At 39.7% G+C, this 20,089-nt stretch overlaps 1 protein-coding gene across 2 annotated transcripts in view; it reads left to right on the top strand.

Moving 5' to 3' along the window:
- Positions 1 to 20,089, top strand: part of Tox (thymocyte selection associated high mobility group box) — a 302,052-nt gene that overhangs the window by 163,940 nt on the left and 118,023 nt on the right. The window lies entirely within an intron of this gene.

Raw genomic sequence — 20,089 nt, 5'->3', positions numbered from 1 at the left:
TTTATCATAACCTGCCAGTCTGAAAGGCTCAAATAATAGATTAATAAGAAACATGGTACCTTAGTCACTTACAGACAACTGAAGAAAACCAAGAGTTAACAAAAATGGGGGAAAAACAAAGTAATTAGAATCCAAGAGAGGATGAAGGTCTACTTGTATTGAGCATATGTACTCATTAGTAATACCTACTGGAGATCTCTCTGTCTCTGTCTCTGTCTCTGTCTCTGTCTCTCTCTCTCTTTCACACACACACACACACACACACACACACACATGCACGCACGCACGCACGCACGCGCACACACACACACACACACACACACAGGGTCATTTTCTTTGAAAAAGATTTTGTATAAGGCTACTTCTTCTCTATGCCTCAGCATACTTTTTGATAAAAACTAAAGTTCTATCTAAGCTCTAAAGAACTTAGCTCCTGCTTATAGGTTCACAGCTTGTCAAATTATTGAACATCATCAAATTCATGGAAAAAATTAAATGGAAAGGAAGAACACAGTTCAGAATCACACAGGTGAACACATGCAGCAAAGCATTCCCCGAGAATCCCATATGGCCTGCAAACTTCATATGCCAACTAGAAAATTACTTTAAAATTAGGTGAACCAACAATACCATGTTAGTGGGTTTGCCATGCTCAAAAATACATTTACAAGTAAGGGAAGCTTTGGTTAAATATACAAATGGCTGCAGAAATCAGATACAGTGGGCTTCACAAACCTGTTCCTGTGTGGCTCCTTTGGAAAGTTTAAAATGCGTAACAGAGAAAAATTTTCAGTTAAAATCCTAAGCATTATAATGTTCATTTGGAGATCTCTCTGGAGCTTGTCCAGAATGGTTGTAGCACATTAGAGGCATAACAGTTGTGGACTCTGAGTGAGGCATTTGCTGTAATCTGTGAGAATCCTATCATTGGAAGCCTGTTGAGATATAGACAGAATTGACTAGCCTTAACTGTGTTTTCCAGACACTTCTCAATGTAATAAACAGAAACTGTTGCCCTTAGAATTGTGATCGAATCTTTGCATGAGCATTTTTCCATTCTAGAACTTTAGTGTTTGAGTGAATGAATGAAAGAGATGTCAGTATTTTAGTTCATAGTTAGAAATTGTATATATTTTAGACATTGTGATGCATACTTTGAATATATTATTATGTGTTATGCATATGACTGTTTGATATACATTATAATGCATAATGCTTAGTGATATGGTATCTTAAAGTTAAATTTTCTCGTATATATTTTGTTTCTTATTCCTTCTGGCAACAACAGGGCCAGTCTTGCTGTTAACATGCGCCAGCATTGAAGACACAAAACGTTTAGTCCACAGCTAAAAATCTCTATCTGTGTGAAGTATTAGTATCCCAGTTTTACAAAAGATGGATTCTCAGAGGACTCCAGTGATTGTTTGACGGCTCAGCCAATAAACATTCTAGTTTCCATTTTCTGGGGAAATGGGGACAATGATAGGCCTTATCTCATGGGGTAAACTGAGTTTGATAAATTGCTAAGACCACTGGCTGGCACATAGGATGCCTTATGTAAGTGTTGGTTAGGTAAAATGGTTTTCCCAAGCCTGTGCCTGTGTGACACTTTCGAGAAGGTTAAAATGCATGAGAGTGAAGACTCTTCAAAGAGTTATTCATACTTTTAATCTTTAATCTTCTTCACATCTGTCAACAAGACAGCACTAAGCCTACTATTAACTAAAGAAGTCCTTTCCTTGCTTACAGTGCCGTTGTCTATCTCTGCAACTAACATTGTTTTCTTGGAGCTGGATTGCCACAGTTCAGATCCTGGTGCTACTATCTATCTGATGTGTGACCCTGAGCCATTTAAATAGCCTTTTTGTGCTTGCTTGGCCTTACCTATCACATGGCTATAGTGGGGTATGGTACACCAGGCCTGTAGTCCCAGGCACTTCTGAAGCTGAGAAAGGAGAATGGTTGCATCCAAACGTTTGGGGCCAGCCTGAGCAATGCGATGCCATTTCATGTCTTTTAAAATAATAAACATAAAATTGGAAGGGCATAATGCAATATTTAATCCCACAATGTGGGTAAGCGTTAAAATAGATTATATCCATTAAATGGTACCTGATTCACAATAGGTTTAAGTCCTTTATACCAGGATGCCTTTCAGCTTTAATAATCTTTTTTTCACGAGAGTAGAAAATGTGTATTGCCTTATAAAATTCACCAAAATCCTGTACAGGGTTCATTTAGTACACATAAGATGAGGATTCAGACTTTCAAAATTTTCCTCCATTGATTTATTTATTGAAAATTCGTGCCTGTGCCATTTTATGGTCCATTGGGACTCCTTACTCAGTAGTTATTCAGAGCTCCAGCAACAACTTAGATTTTGGCACTCCTAAAATAGATTGCATATTCCTAAAGTCTCTCTGTTCCAAGAACAGGCCATAAAACAGGTAGAATTTCTGAATTACACACTGGTGGGTGGGTGACGATGAGTTCTTATTCTCTAGGTTCAAATTCAACAGCCATTCATGACCCAATATGCAAGAGCTCCAATTTCTCAAAACTCCCCTGAGTTGTTTTGATAGTGGGGAACTGACTTGTCTGCACTTCCTGAGAACTGGAGTCTGGTGGAAACGCAGTGGAGCAGGAATGTCAGATAAGCGTGTTAACTACCAGTAAGCCTTGCACGTCTGTACCCCAGCAGGGCTGGAGCTGCTCAATGGCACAAGCTCAGCTCCCTAGAGTAGAGAGGGGCAATGGTAAGGCAATAAGGCAGACTTGTCGAAGCATTTCTCTTAGGTACATTTCTTATAAAAGCATCCTTGAACACAAGATCTTCTTTCCAAGGGAAAAACCCACAACTGCCTGGTTGGTGGCTCTGGTTCCTGCCAGGCCGGCATTTCCCTGATTCCTCCTGAGACCACGCGTGCCTTGTCAAGATTCTAAGATTGACTAAACTTGTCTACTGCTGTTAATTATTAAATTAGTTATTTTTCTTGCTGCCTTGACAAACTACCTGGCAAACACAAGTTAAATGGAAGGAAAGTTTATTTTGTCTCAGAGTCCGAGGACACAGTCCAATCGCAGTGAGGAAGGTCCAACACTGGGAACCGCAGCTGCATTCACATTGTATTCAGACAGGAAACAGAGAAATGCCTGCACCTACTCAGTGATGTTCTCTTTTTTTATTGAGGACCCAAATAAATGGAATGATGCTGTGCCTCGAGCAGTGGTTCTCAACCTGTGGGCTACCCTTTTGTGGAGGTTCACATATACTGAATATCAGACTTTTACATTAAAAGTCATGACCATAGCAAAATTACAGTTATGAAGTAGAAACGAGATAATTTTATGGTTGGGGTCACCACAACCTGAGAAACTGTATTAAGAGGTTGCAGCTTTAGGAAGATTGAGAACTGGTCTAGAGGACCTCTGGTAGGCCAGTCTAGAGTTGGCAGAGTTTTGATAATAAAGTTTAAATAGCACTGTTACCTAGTGACTTTACTTTACTGTTACTCCTACCCTGTGATTGTTGGTCTTCTGACAGAGTCTCAGACTGTAGCCTAGACTATCCTTCAACTTGGGAGTCTTCCCTTCCGAGTGCTGAAGTAACAGGTGTGTGCATTGTACCTGGCTGGTTTTCTTGCTGTGGCTTTGGCCATCTCAGATTTTTAACTATTTTTTTCTCAAAGGTCAATCAGATATAAAGATATTTGAACAGTGGTTAGTGTCATTTCCTGTTACAAAGGAAGGGGTGGGCGTGCAGAGATGATTCAGTGATTAAGGGCACTGGTTACTATTCCTGAGGACCCAGGTTTGATTCCTCTGCACCTACATGACAGATCAAAACTGTCTGTAACTACAGTTTCCAGGGAATCCAGTGCTCCCTTCTGGGTTCCACAAGCACGGTGGACAATGAGGTACCATGGACATACATACAGGCAAAACACCAATACACACAAAATAAATACAATCTTCTTTCAAAGAAAGCGATGTGGCATTGTGTGGATAGTGGAGGTTTTCACGTTGTTAGAAAGTAGAAAATTATTCTGGAAGAAAGAAAAATAAGAACATGTCCTAGTAAATATTCATGACTTAAGAAGAGTCTTTTGATTTTTGCAAAGTAAAACTAAGCATCCTGCTTTTGCTCCTCACCCAGATAACAGTCATTGCTGAGCTTAATCAAGAACTGGTGGAGGGAAAAATGCAACCTTGTATGAAGTTATCCGGGCTGCTCAGCCTGGCCTATATGTGACGATGGCTTGTTCTTTGTGCCATCAACAGAAGCTCTTTCATACAAAGAAAAACCGTGAGAAGTTTTCAAATGGCCTCACAGAAAGGATTCATTTAGAAGCCTGGCTTTGTGGAGTGTAGTTTCTAATGGCACATTATAGAAAATTTACAATGAAAAAAAGGCAACAAAGGAGATTTCAGTTCCTTTGAATGCTTCAAATTTCCAGTTCTGAAGTTTAAAATGGAAAAAAGATGTTAAAAGGCAATAAAATTGGGGGGTTTATTTCCCAAATGCCTTCCCTTTTTCCAGGCAACAAAAGCCAGCATAATGTATATACTCAGACTTATTGTCATTTGCAGCGTGAAGGCATGGCACACTTGGCATTCAAAGGCCACTCTACAACTGTTTTGACAACCATCGCTTCAGTAGGTACCATACAGGACTCATGAAACGGAAGCAAGAGTGCTCCCCTGGGCCCACGGGGGAGCACAGTACATCAAGGAGTTCAGATGTATAAGAACAGCATGAGTTTCTAATAGGTTGCCATTATGGGAAGGGCCACTGATGTATTGAATAATGCTCCTTTCAAGGCCAGGCAGAAAATGTGATTACGGACAATTTGATGGCTGTTTTTTTAAAAGTAAATATTTTCAAAAATCTTGAGGTATTTCTTTCCGTGTAGTGCCTAAAGTGTGTAACAGTGAGCAAGCAGAGCTGAGGACCTCTCAGGACACATGGGACGGAGGATGTCACCCCATGTCCATATGGAATAATTAATACATCTGTTTAGAATGGAGGGGACGCCAAAGAGGCTTGTTTCTTTCTCTAAAAAATACAAAAAGGGCAAAAAAAATGATATTGCCTACCATTACAGGAGGTGAAGTATGTAGATAATTACTTAGAATAATGCCATAATTTCTCAAAAATGATTAATTTAAGGTATGCTCACACACACAAATTATTCTCTTTGAATGTCACAAAACAGAGAACAGTCTTTTAAACTACTTTAAATACTTTGAAAAAAAAGGCTGCCATTTTGTTCCTATATTTGGCCACACATTCTTGGTTTTGCATTTGATTAATTCCCAATAAGACCAAAACTAGATGTGTTTGTGGTTAAATATTAGACTCTATGCAGCCTCTTCTTTGAATGTGGGATTGATAAGCAGTTCTATGGCCTCAGTTTGTTAATGATTTGGGCTATCTTTTAGTGTTATGACAATATATTCCAAAGTAGAACTGTCAGTAATAGGATCTGGAAAGCAGCTAATTTAAAAAACAACAGTACTCTTTGTACACCAAGCAAAAAGTCAAAGTTCTCTGGGATACAGGCCTTGTCCAGTTTCTTCATTTCCAGAACTCACACTAAACTCCACTTCGACTCATATGTAGTAGAAGTCAAAAACCTGCAATGTCAGTTACATGATCTGCTGAGAGAAAATGAGGTGACTCTTCTATTCAGCCTAGATAGTCTGGGCAGTCATGAACCTAAAACAGCTGAGATACGTGGTTTCCTGCTCAAGAGCCAAGATTCTACAGCTTTCCTTGGTAGCTTGTTTGTGTTTGATTAACCTTGTAACACTGAGTTAAATTGCAGTAAGAGATTTAGAGTCCTTCCAGGAAATACCTATTAAATTTAACCCAACATCTCTTCTTGCCATTGCTGTCTACTTTATGCATTGTTCCCATTGGGTAGCAGGTGAGCTCAAGTATTTGACATGTATTGAGTCTCTCTAGCAGGTGAGTTTTACCTAGGCCAAGTTAGCCCGATTTCTTGAACTTTTTCTCAAAGATCTGTATTGTTCAACTTCTAAATCAAATTAGCTTCTTTTTATTACTATTTCTCTCGAATATTCATAATTCTAGAGAACATTGACCACAATGGAAGGCAGAGCTGCAGAAACTACAGAACAGTTTCTGAGTTTTGAAATTGTATTTGCCTCCTCATGGCTAGTCTACTGGGTCTTTAATGACATCGTGGATTGCTGATGTATTAATTTTTTGATTCATCTATCACTCTTATTTGTTGAGTGTTTCTCACTCTTGGTATCTGGCCAGCAATGTTCCAATGTGTGTTTGTATAACTCATTTTGCATCCTAAAGGCAAACATCTGGGAAGGCCATTATAGGGTTGCTCTTCAAGGAATTCCCCCTCATACCTCACTCCCAGTGGGCATTGGCCATTAAATAGCCCTGAGCAAATAAAGAAGGAAGAAAATTGAGCTACAGAATTCTTAGATTTCTAAGTAAGCTCCTCAAAAGGAATTGTCCAGGCTTGAGCCAACCTTCCTTCCTGGATCCTTGATGTTGTTAGTAGATGCTTTTTTGAGGTGTTGTTGTGGATATTTGGGAGAGGCAGCTGAAAAGTGGGGTCACAAATAGGTATGAACAAGAAACAGATAACAGAAAAATGGGGCCAGAGTAGAGCCTAGTGATAGATCTTAAGGCCCTGGGTTGAAAGCTCAGCGTGCCAGTGTGTACATGGAGAGAGAGAGAGAGAGAGAGAGAGAGAGAGCAAGAACAAATTTGAGCACCCCTCTGGAGCCCCAGTGCTATATGTGGAGGTTCTATATGAAAATATAGTTCTGTTTGTAGTGGTGGCTGCGTCTAAAACTAGGCTCCTGACGTGTTACTTTCTCTCTGTTCCTGGTTTAAGAAATGTTCCTTTCTTTGGCCTTCTTAAATAATAACAAAACAAGTCAGCAACTTGTAACCTTCCTAAGTTACAGATGGCTTCTGTGTCCATTTCCTTGCTGAGCAAATCTCAGGACACACCCTGGCCTTGCTCCTCTATGGGATGGGCCCAGTCATCTGAATCACTAATCAAGAAGATGCCCACAGGCTTGTCTACAGTCCAGTTTGGTGGAGGCATTTTCTCGGTTAAGAGTTCCTCTTTCCAAAAGACTCCAGGTTGTGTCAAGCTTTCAAACAAACTGATTACAGCAACATCCTAGTGAGCACCAAACACAGTTATTTCAGGCCAGTGTATGAAGAAACACAAGGCTTCTCTCTGAAAGGCTGTTTCCCCCAGGTGCCTCCAGGGCCATTGATGCCTTTTGTGAGGTCCCAGATGTGGTCTGTTCCTCAGCAAGCACTGAGATTATAATCCTGTGGCATCATGTTCAGGTCAAACTGTCCAGATTGTAAGCACACATAACAGCAAGTACCATGGGGTCTAAATGCATTCAATTAAGCCAGTTTCAGCCCTAAATATAAACTCAACTTCGTAATCTGTATCAGTTACTGCTAGTTACTCTAGCACACTACAATTAAATTGATGTATTCATCAACTAATTACAGTTTATATTGATCCTCCTTTTTAAATGCATGCTTTTATTTTCTGAGGAGAGATAGTCCTATGAAGAAATGTTATCTACAAAATTATGACTTCAAAAGGCAAATGTTTCTGCCAGGTTCCCCCCAAAGTCTCAGGCAAGGGGCCAAGATAAGAAGGTAGAAAATGTGTGTGTGTGTGTGTGTGTGTGTGTGTGTGAGAGAGAGAGAGAGAGAGAGAGAGAGAGAGAGAGAGAGAGAGAGAGAGAGAGAGATTTGCCTGTTGACTGTCTGTTGATTTGCCATTTGCTTGGTCTGCTCCAGTGGATTATTAGCATTAAAACATTGCCCCATAAACCCATTCTGTCATAGAGACATGGAAGCAGTATCCTCAAATGGGTTTCAGTATAATGAAAAAGTCTGATTTCAAAACACCACTTTCTTCCTTCCTCCTTGACTATTCTTATTCAGAACACACAGGAGGATTTTAAGAGCAAGTTTGGTTTCCTATTACATTTTTTCACTTTTTCCTTTCTGCTTTAAATTTTTTCTCTTCTAGTTTGGTGTGGACAAGTGTTACCCGAGGGAACGTAATAATCTTTGTCTTTGGGTATTAACCATTTCTACTCTAACTCTGCCTACAGTGGGTAAGTGCTGTATAGCAAAGGGCTGTAGGGTTTGGACATTTGTTAGAATCACTAAGATATGAGATTTCACTCTCCCGCTTTTTGATCCTTTAAAATGTTACAGACATTTTACTCATCCAGAGAGAGAACACAATTTTTTTCCTGTGCCTAATTGAACATTTTGATAAACATATAATCATAAAGCTGATAGTCGAACATCCTTGAGCTTAATCATTGTACAGATTCCCTAGGTAAGCAGAGATACTTAGAAATAGAGTATTTAAAGGGAAAATACTAAACTCCCTTTTACAATTTAAGCTTGTATTCTAGTTATGATAGCAAGATACTTTATCAAAGTATGTTGCATTTGAAAAGCGTTATTCTTCAACATTTCAGAGTTTTGTTTTCTGTAATAACAACACTCATAATCTTTAATAAAAAATTACTCAACCCTGAGAACATATTACACTGTGAAAAAATTTCACATCTTGCATTTCAATTGTTTATCTAATCTCATTTTGTACTAAACAGCACATATGACTAATGGTTTCCAAACAGAGATAGGACCATCCTTCCCACACTGAAACTTGCAATTTCTGTGAATAAAACATCAGTTCTATAGATGGTGGATTCTTAAAGGTCCTTGCTAAAAAATGCTATCCCGCTGGGGCCTCCAGAAATTGAACCAAGCAGGCCTAGAAGCACAGGCCAGGAAGTTCAGACACAATTCGTAAGGGTAAAGCAGGAGAATTACAAATCCAAGGCCTGTCTGCAATATGATTCACACACAGCTGAACAAAAAATGCTATCCCGCTGGGGCCTCCAGAAATTGAACCAAGCAGGCCTAGAAGCACAGGCCAGGAAGTTTAGACACAATTCGTAAGGGTAAAGCAGGAGAATTACAAATCCAAGGCCTGTCTGCAATACGATTCACACACAGCTGAACACTTAGTTAAAAGAGAAAGAAGAGTGCGTATACATAGCTCAGTGGCGAAAGAATGTGTGAGGACCTAGGTTTAATCCCACGTATCTATACCCATGATTACCTCAATAAAGCTCCCAGCAATATCTCCATCTAACTCTTACTCTCAGGGCACAGGGACCCCTTAGGAAGACAATGCGAAAAATGCATAAGAACCAGAGGGCAACCAGGTCATGAGGGATAGACGCCACTCTAATCAACAGGACTGGGGCACATATGAACTCACAGAGACTGAGGCAGCCTGCACATGCCTACATGGGTCTGCATTAGGTAGGGTTCTAGAGCTGAAAGGAGAACTAGACATGTGGCCCCATTCCTTACCCAGAATTTTTGGTATTATTCCAACTAATAATCACTTGCCAAAGATAGTTTACTTTTCTCCAAGGGAGTCTCACTAGGAAAACAAACTGCTACGGGTGGGCCGCATGCCCAGCAGAAGATGGCTCACAGAAAATGAGCTCATCGCCATCTTTGGAGTTTCCTCATCTTGTAATGTCATGTCAGGGCCTTTTCTTTGCCTTTTTAAAAATTATATCCTCTTTTTAAAAAGACTTTTATCTTGTATTTTTGTTTTTTTTTCCTTTTTTTTAACCCTATAGGCTCTTTGCATATCTAATATGGCTTGCAGTTTTGTGTTTTTTATAAGATTCCTGAATGCAGAAATATCTGTCTCTACATCTGTTCCATGTGCTGTTTCTTGGGCTCTCTTTCTTCTGTTTATTATTTCCAATTCCAATGTGTTTGTTTTTGCTTTGTCTAATTTTGTTTTGTTTCATTTTATTTATTTTATTTTAAGCCTTAGAAACTTATTTGTTTTCTAATAAGAAACTTAAGAGTATGGCTCCAGTTGAGAGGAAAGGTGGGAAGAAATTTGGTGGAGTAGAGGGAGGGGAAGCAATAATTAGGACATATTATATGCATGGAAGTCTGTTTTCAATGGAAGGAAAAAAAGGGACCATTACTGGGGTGAGGTTGGGAGCCTTAGGAGATCAGCAGGTTACACAGGGTCAGATCTAGGGGACTGGAAAAAATTCAGAGATTCTAGTTATAGAGGAGGTAAAAGGTAAACACAGCAAAAGGAGGGGAGACTAAAATAAGTAGGATGCTTGAAAAGGTCATAAAGATGTATAGTATTAATGACTTTCAAACAACCAAATTATAAACATTAAAACAAAACTCTCAGGAAAACTATTAGCATTTTAAAGCATCTTATCATTATTTATATACAATACATATTATACACATAATACACTAAGTAGTGAATAACTAAGAAGGAAGGAGAAGCAACAGGCTAATCAAGTTACTGTGAAGTGCCTACCAACAGCCGTGTTGCCTTTAAGTAGAAGCTCCTAGTTCTGTGCACTGTTTGCTTAGCATCTGGCTGGTTTTGCTTTCCCCAAAACAACCTCATTTCTGATTATAGCAATGCTTGAGGCTGGACCAGCAAACTTTATCTTCTTTCAAGCCATGGTTCATGGTATCATTTCTTTCCTTCCTAGAATGGTTGGGGTGTCTTAATTTTGCCTCAATATGCTAGGTGTTATCTGGAGCATATGTTCAAATGTAGGAGATGACAATTCACTTGGGGGAAGTGAGAGTTACATTCATAATCCATGGAAAACTGTGGGCACACAGGAGATCAAAACCTCAAATATGGGTGAACACGAGTTAAATTACCAGAGATGTCCTAGCAGTACCTGTTGAGTGGTACCTATGACAGTGGACTCCTGAGAACATAGCTAAGGAAGATGATCTACAGAGCTACATTAGGACCCTGTCTAATGTAGGTATAATGTCATTATAGGTGCCTTAGCCCAGGCAGTCAATTTCACCTGCTCAGGCCTCAGTTTCCCCTTCAGTACCTGGGCTTGAGTGCATGTGTATGTGTGAAGCCCTAGAAGCAGCATTAGACAAATAGCAAACTTCAGATCCGTGTCTCTGTCCCCCACCCCTGTGTATGTCCATCACTGGCAGCCTAGGTTTCCTTACCCGTCCTCTCATTCTCCTAGTTACTCATCTCCACGTTCCACAGACAATACTGGGAACTATTCAGTTCCCCCTTTTGAAACGTGTCCTCTTGCCGGGTGTCATAGCTTGGGTCCTGAATGTCCCACAAATGCTCACATATTAAAGACTTGACTAGAAGTCCAAGGAGCTCTTGGGAAGCTGTGGAGTCTCTAAGAGGTGGGACTTTGTGAAGGGAGATCAGGTCCAGGGAACATAGCCTTGAAGGTGGATGTTAGGATCCTAGTCCTTGCTTTCTTTCCGTCTCCATGAAGAGAGCTGTTTCCTATGCCACATAGTCTACGTAATTCTCTGCCACCAGCATAGAGGCAACATGACCAAGTGAACAGAGCCCAAATAAGCTTCTCCGCTTTATAAGTTGGTAGTTCTGTTATTTGTTACCATGACAAGATGGACAGCTATCTGGCCAGATGTGAGTCTACATGGCCTTAATCCCACACAGCCACACCAGGTGGTGGGTACTGTGATTCATACCCAGGGGGCAGGGGGTATTTCCTGGGCAGGGCAGTTGGTGAGGAGCTGGTGTCCTCATTTACATCATATCAGAGCCTTAGCTTTACCTATGATAGATATAGGGATAATCTCTTGTGTATTGAGTAGAAATATCACCTGTTGATAAAAACCTGATGGCCAACAAGCTAAGGCAGAATTAGAAGGTAGACCATCAGGGAGAGAGAGAGAGAGAGAGAGAGAGAGAGAGAGAGAGAGAGAGAGAGAGAGAGAGAGAGAGAAACTCTGGGAAATAGGCTAGGCACAGGAATTTCTTCACCTAGACTTAGGAAAAATTGGAAGCATACATAGAATAGTATAAATGGGTTAATATAGGCTATAAACTAGTCAAGGAAAAAACATAGCCTATAGCATATGCATTTGTTCATAAATAAGTAAGTCTCTGAGTCATTATCCAGTAACTGGGGCTCAGGTGGAAAAGCCCGCAGTTGTGGGGAGCAGTCTGGTAAGATTTCACTGAATTTTGAGGAAGTAGTCCTGATAAAGTTGATGCTTTGGCTGCTGAAGTTAAGATCACCATGCCAACCCACACATCACACATAGTTCTGCTCATATATATATATATATATATATATATATATATATATATATATATATATATAATAAACTCACATTCTTCTTACATTGCTGAAATAATGAGTGTGTAGGAAGAGGGATCTAATACTCCAGTTAGACAAGATGATGAACTTGGAGTTCTGCCTGAGAATGCGGATAAATCACATGATTTCTCTGAATCTTATTTCTTCTATATCTATAAATGAAATGGGGGGTGTGACAACAATTATATTTAGTCTGCTTGGTGGCTACAGAGATTAAGTCTTAAAAACAGGATTTCTGATACTTCAGGGCTTATATGCCCTCTCTAAAACATGTATAGCTCATTACAATTGCAACTGAGTACCATTGACCACACACACCCATTGACTGAAATTATCCCTGTCTTCTGCAAGGAAGACAGTGTCATCTCCAATAGCAGCAGACTTTACTCGCAGGCAAGGTGTCCTCTGGCTATGCCTCAGGCCCAGGACTCGGGTTGGGGCCCAGTGCTACATAGCTATATTTGAACAACTATGAAAGGATACTTCTCCTCCATAAGAGTTTAAGAAATTTAATCAAGTACAAAAGGCATCCACATTTTTTTCAAAAGCAAAAAGGAGGAAGCTCTAGACAGCTTACCTACAGTTCTGCTACTGGTCCTGGTATGTTCCTAGCAATTATAGTTTCTTAACGACTCAAATACTCTTTATAGCAGAAAATTTATTAAAAAACTAAAGAAATAATGTTCTGTGAATGACCGTCAATCAAATATTACTCATTTCTTCCCAACAATGCTACACATTGAGACTAGAATCTTAAAAGCAAGGATTTCCGAAGGGCTCAGGCTGTCTCTGATACTCTAAATTGGATAACAATGGAAAATGAGTTCCCATAGGGCAGCCAGGCAAACATTCCCTAGCGTCCTCCTCACTAACATGAGCCCATCCCAGCACAGTTTCATTGAGATCTCTTCCCAAAACAGAAGCTAGGTGCCTGCCAAGTCCATATTCAGTTATTTTAGAAGAGGGACTCTAGGGTCCAGACACATCAAATTTGTGAGATTTTCACAATAATTAAAATCCAGGTCAACTAAGACACTTAGTAGCCTGTGGTAGTTTCCTTGGGAATTTGGTCCTCAATGAATGCACCATGTGATGACATGGACCACGATGTTTCCATAATTAGCACAACTCTGGTGAATACACTATGGAGACTTTGCTGACTCGGAACACCTAGTACTGTCAGGCCCAGGGATGATTCTCTTGGAAAGGTGAGGGTTATATATATAGGACAAGGTGAAAATATGGGACTCAATGTGGGTGATCAAATCCTCAAATATGAAGAAATGCACTGAAAATTATGAGTGGAGTCTTATCAACACATGGTGGACACTACTGGTGGCTGTGCCAATTACATTGGCATCTGCCTGGAATCCCAACATTTGGAAAGTAGAGACAGGAAGATTTCTGTGAGATTAAAGCCACTTTGGGATGCAGAGTGATACTCTTTTCCATAAACAAAAAAAATTAAATTAAAGTTAAAAGGCTAATGCACAGTGAAAACGACAGCATGGTACCAGGCACCAGTAACATTGGAAAATCTACTCAAAATAACTTAAAAGATACCTTTCAGTGGGCATGCAGAGATTTCTCCATGGTTAAAGACATTTTTCACCAAACCTGATGACCAGTCCCCAAAGACCACGTGAGTTTTTCTCTCATGTGCACACTTATGCCATACATGCTCAGGCCTCCCACATTGATCACACACACACACACATGCACACACACACACACACACACACATGCACACGTATTGGCTTGTGAGGGAGGGGAGGAGAGAAAGGAGAGAAGAGGGGGAAAGAGACTTCAAACCTGATAGTGCAGTTACAAATGTTTTTTTTGAAAATTCAAAAAAAAGTTATTGAGGCTCTTTATGTCCAAAAGTACAGAATTCCAGACACAATGGTACATGCAGTTGCTTGCAGTGTCCCCAAAGGCCCCATGTTGGAGGCTTATCCACACCTTTACTACAATGGCTCATGAGGAATGAAGAAGGATAGGACATTGGGACCAAGTCCTTGAAGGAGATAACAGGGAGTTGGTACCTTTCTGCCTCTCTCCCTTTGTTTCCTGCCAGACTCCAACGGCAATGTGCCATCCCAGGTCCAGAGCCCGTGAAGTCAAAGCATCATGGAATGAAAACTCTAAAACCACTAACCAAACACAAAACTTCCCTGTTTTTAAGTTGAGAATTTGAGGCATTTTTCTGTCAAACAATACCAAAAAATATCAATCATTATAACAGCTGCAGAACCTGGAGACAGGCATTACTGAGTCTCCACTTTGGAAAGTGGGAAAATGCTTGGTGTGTAGTAGTTTTCCCCAACGCTGTTGTGTTGAGGATTACATAACATCATATCTAGTAATTTATAAATGTGAGGATTTATAAAAGCTGAAATCTTACACTATAAATGTAAGAATATAAAAGTTTCACCGAAATAATTTACAGAGTAAAGATTTTAGCTGTATGTATTAACTTAAAAGAAAATATTCAAATTTTCTGAACACATGAAGGGTTTGAGGTTATTGAATGCAGTATTTGCATTAAATAAGAGTTCTCTTTTGCCTTACCATTGGAAGCTTTAGTGGGAATAAGGAGGAGCCACCTAGGTAATAGGGTTGCTTCTTTGAAACTTCATTGCTCCAGTAGGGAAGAGGCTCCTGGGCCTCTCATTTTCTTACATCTGGGAACAATCTTTAAAAACAAAATGTAAAAGGTAGAACTAGTCCAAAAACACAGAGAACATAAACAGAAAGAAAATAATTGTAGTGCCTTCCTGAATAGTTTGAAAAAAAAAACAGGCATTAAATTTCCCTGGGCAATCTATCAAAATGTTGAGAAAAATATGTTGGTAATGAGAAAATATCAAACACCCATTGGGAGACAAATGCGTGTAACTAAATCATGGATCACAAAGGGTTCCCTCAGGCACCTCGGTGACAACTTCATGATGCATAAAATAGTGGATTCCTCCTATTACAAGTTATTGGATAAGCACCTCTATGAACACAGAGCTGTGCCACACAGGAGAGAAAGGATTCTGGCCAGAGGCCTCTTGGGGGAGATACAATGAAGAGAAAGAAAAAAGGATTAGGGTTGTACCCACAAGAAAGCAATTCAAGGTGTGAACACGGAATAGGCCTAGTTACAGGTGCTTTTCTTTAACAGTCATTGAGTTAAAACAGGTAACAATAGTCCTGATGAGAAGTTGTCTACTTTGGCTAAATGTAAAAATATGGATGTGAAGCCAGTTCCTATTTACAGCAAATCTTGGAAATGTCACATTATGTTCTAAAACTTCACTATCACTGAATACACTGAAGTCACACTAGTGCCAATTACAAAATTTACCTCGATCACAAAGATGCTTGAAGCAGAGAACTCATCAAACATGTGCAATCCATTACTCTGCACTCTCTCCAACTGCAGAGTGTGAATTTCTCAGAACAGATCTGGCTTCTGCACTGGGTTCTTTATTCAAGACTCTTTACTGAGAATCTGAAAGTTTCCAAAATTGATTCCAAAATTGAACCTGTTTTCCTTTTGCACTGCATCTTACAATAACTAGGCAATGGGGCATGTACTACATGTAGAATCATTGTCCAAGCCGACAGTGTAGAGAGAAAATTGGAAAAATTCTCATAATGAAGCCTGCAGCTATGCTCTCCAGGGGAAAATGGAATTCTGTCTCCACTCCTTAGGAGACAATGTGCTGACTGGCAGTGATACAAGATTTAACATGGGTGTGGTTCTTGACCTGAAGTGCCTCGTAAATACGGTATAGATTCAAAGTCATGAAATGGGCCATTGAGATGACTCAGTGGTTAAGAGCACTTGCTGGTCTTGATGAGGACCTGAATTTGAGTCTCAGCATCCACATCAGATAACTTACAGCTGCCTGTAACTCCAGCAGGGATCTGACAACCTCATCTAAGCTCCATGGACTTCAGCAATCATGTTCACATATGCCTCAACACACACACGCACACACACAAACTCATACATACACATACACACACACACTCATTCACACACTCACACACACATACACACATACACACACACACGCAATTTTAAATTAGAATAAAATATAAAATTTAAAAATTATCAAAACAGTTCAAGCTGTGATACAATAAGAATTTAAAATATGGTTTGGATATTTTGCAATAATCTTAATTAATAAAGGTAGACTTTGAACAGAGTCTAGAAGATATGGTTGATTACTGACAGGAAGAAATGGAGACTATTTTGGAGTGAGCAGGTTTCGTTGAATAGTTATGGGAAGTGAATCATCATCCACCCTGGATCCTCCGCCTGAAACCCCGAGACTCAGCGCATCTTCATCTCTGGGTCTCAGTCCTGACAGCTGGCTCATGACAAGCCTTGGACCATCCACCTTCAAAGTCTTCGCTCTTTGTTGCCTCTTCTCTGTCCCTGCCACTCTCCAAATCGGTCTTTGCTTTGTGGATTGTGGATTTGTTTTTGTTTGTTTGGTTTTTTTGTTTTTGTTGTTCTGTTTTTTTTTCGAGACAGGGTTTCTCTGTGTAGCCCTGGCTGTCCTGGAACTCACTCTGTAGACCAGGCTGGCCTCGAACTCAGAAATCCGCCTGCCTCTGCCTCCCAGAGTGCTGGGATTACAGGCATGCACCACCACCGCCCAGCTAAGTCATGGCAACCAAACAAATCAACTCTTCCCACTGTCGTTCCACAATCTTCCCTTCACGTTGCTTTGTCTTTCTTAGCATGAATTACAAACGACTCTCCTCTCTTGCACCGAGAACAATAAAGACAAACAACTTGCATATTTTCTGAATAGGATCTGCACGCGCCTCTAAACTCTCGAAATTGGTTTCATGCTACTGCATGTCCACAAGAGCACGGCCTCACCCTGGCTTTTTTCTCTCTCACCTTACACCTAATGACATTTGTGCTTGCTTTTCCCAGTTGGGACCCAAAACTTTGCCCAAGATTTTCACATTTACTTCTCACTCAGAAGAGAGCCCTCGAGAGCATGAGTTGACAGTGGCTTTGCCCCTGCCCTGCTGATCACGCCTCATCATGTTGCCCTCCTTTATGATCTCCTCAACACTGGAAAGCACATGAGCTAAGACAGAGATGTGAACATATCTGCCACTTGAAGCACTGACTCTTGAGATGAGGTGGTTTATTTCAGGAATGGTATCTGCAATCCACTGCAAGATGCTGGTCCCCATGATAGGTAGAAATTTCACAGTGTAACCTCGAAGAGACCCCAGAGTTAAGAGACACTGCAGAGGCAGCTTCATGGTAGATGTTCAATTACATATATACTGTATGTATAATCTGCAGTAGATTAAAAAGAGTTTTTGAAACATGGTGACTATCAGATAACTCATACCTTATACCTCAGTAAAACAGATACCTCAGAAGTAGGTATAGAGTTGTGCACTCTTTCTTATTGTACAAATATACTGACTTATAATAGTTTGTATATGTTCTTATCCTATCTTACTTTTAAACTTCAATTCCAGGGGCATAAATGAAAAATAAACAAACAAACAAACAAGACAAAATAAAAACAAAAGCACTTAGGACTTTCCCAAGATAGACATAATTACAAAGCCAGGGGTCTTGTCTGTAAACAATATGAATTATCCCACTGTGAATTTATTTGTGTCTGGTACCTGCATTTAGAAGAACCTAAATGAAGCATGCTCTTATTTCCACTTTCAGTCCTTCGACTATAATAAGTCACAATAGTGTATATCTTTGCATAGAGGGATAATCGGAGACCAAGAGACTGGCACACAACTCTTTTTCCCACTTCAAGGTTTCTGGTGACAGTTCTGATCATGATAAAAATCTCGGTCATCATAAGGAAAGTTATATAGTTGATTAGACTTCAATGCACTTTTAAAGTTTCAATGTTAAGATAACTATGTCTGATAAAATAGCTTTGAAAATTAAGATAATATTTTTAAGACTCTAAAAGGAAATTAAGAGGCACTTTCAAGACAAAAATTCAAATTAGTAAGTTTTGATGAGATCTGGTAGATAGCAAATGGTTTTCATGAATATCTGCAAAATAGAAAGCCAGAAAAATATCTAGACTCATTTCCTTACTATTCTTACTAACCCTGGAAATTGTTATGGAGAATAATGCTGATTGAGTGGTGAAGAGATTCATTTTGGAGTTATTAGACATATTGAATGCACAGATGAAAACCTATGGTAAGTCACCTAATTTTCTGACCAAAATGCAGTCTAATTGATATTCTTTGTGGTTACAACACAAATAGATATCTTTTCGGGCTACAGTACAAAATAATGTCCTTTCTGGTTATAACACTCTGTGTTTATCGATAACAACTTGGTTTTAGGAAATTTATCATAGAAATTCACAAAATAAGTGTTTGTGACATTTGAGTCCTATCAATTTGAAGCACAGTTCCTGTGTCAAGGCTGTATTTCTTTGTAAACTTTTACATGACTTTATTTTTATTTCGTGCTTAATATCAGTAGATAAATAATAGAATTCCAAAAATTGGCCACTTAAAATCAAGTAAATGAGACATAATTTTTTTATTCAAAAACTAAACAGAGGTAATGTCAAACATTGAGAAGTCTGAATCTCAGGCTGCATTTGCAGTTTCAATTCTGTGTACTGAGGCTTCCACCTCATGGTCCTGTTTCTTTTCTAAGCTCCTGTCTCTCCACTCAGCAGGATGTGTGCTCAGCAATGATTAGACACTTAACTTAATCAATCGGCTCCTACGTCACCCATCCATGAGTCACAGATGAGTCTCTAGAAGGATCTGTACAATCTTATCTCAAAGGCATAACTAATGAGCTGAGACTATCTCATGCTTTTTAAACTAGGCAATGTTTTCAGATTTAATAAACTTATATTGAAATCTTTTTATGTTCCCAGAACTATTAGAGAAACTAAAATGTAGGGACAGGGATAGATGCTCAGTATGTAAAGCACTTATCACACAAGTCTAGATCCTGAGTTTAGATCCCAAACACCCATGTTAAGGCTAACTGGGGTGATCTGCACCTATAATCCTAACACTGGGGAGGGGGGATTCTTAGCCTTCCCTCACTAACAAATCCAGCTGAATAAGTGAGTTCCAAGTACAGAAAGAAACTGTCTTAAAAATGAAGGAAGAGAATGATTGAGGAAGACATGAGGAAAACGCCAGTTATCAACCTCTGGCCTCTTGTAGAGTGTGAATATTCTCAAATATCTCTCACAGAGATGTTATGTAACTTAATACTTAGGCTGGAGTTCTTGGCTTTGGCACAATTGACATCTGGTGATGAATAATGCATTGAGCTTGAACATTCTCATCCATAGAGGATGAAGCAGGTAATGTCTTGGCCTTGTAGGTTCTTTCCTACAGTGCTGACCTGAACCCATCAACCTTACTCCACAGTGATAAAAATGAGAAACTCTGGAGACTCTGTGAAAGGGCGTTTGGGAGGTAAAACTGTGTGTGAATGGGAACAACTCTTCTGTGTAGAACATTTCAGTTCAAGTGTGATAAAGAGTAGTTATAGCTATGCACCAGTTGCCTCCCAAAGGAATTTGCAGGAGCACATCAGAATTCTTACTTACGTTCCAAGTCTCTTAGGAGCAAGCATAGAGTCAAATTATGAGCCTCACAACTCAGTCACTATTCTATTGCTTGAAGAGACACCAGGATCAAGACAACTCTTACAAGAAAAAGCATTTTAGCTGGATTTGCTTATAGTTTCAGAGGTTTAGTCCATTTTCATCATCTCAGGAATCATGGCCAAAGGCACAATGCTGGAAAAATTGTTGAGACCTATCTCCTGATCTGTGAAATGGATTACAGA

The sequence above is a fragment of the Apodemus sylvaticus genome, chromosome 3 (genome assembly GCF_947179515.1).
Source record: "Apodemus sylvaticus chromosome 3, mApoSyl1.1, whole genome shotgun sequence".
NCBI lineage: Eukaryota > Metazoa > Chordata > Mammalia > Rodentia > Muridae > Apodemus > Apodemus sylvaticus.
This window is presented reverse-complemented; position numbering and strand designations above follow the sequence as displayed.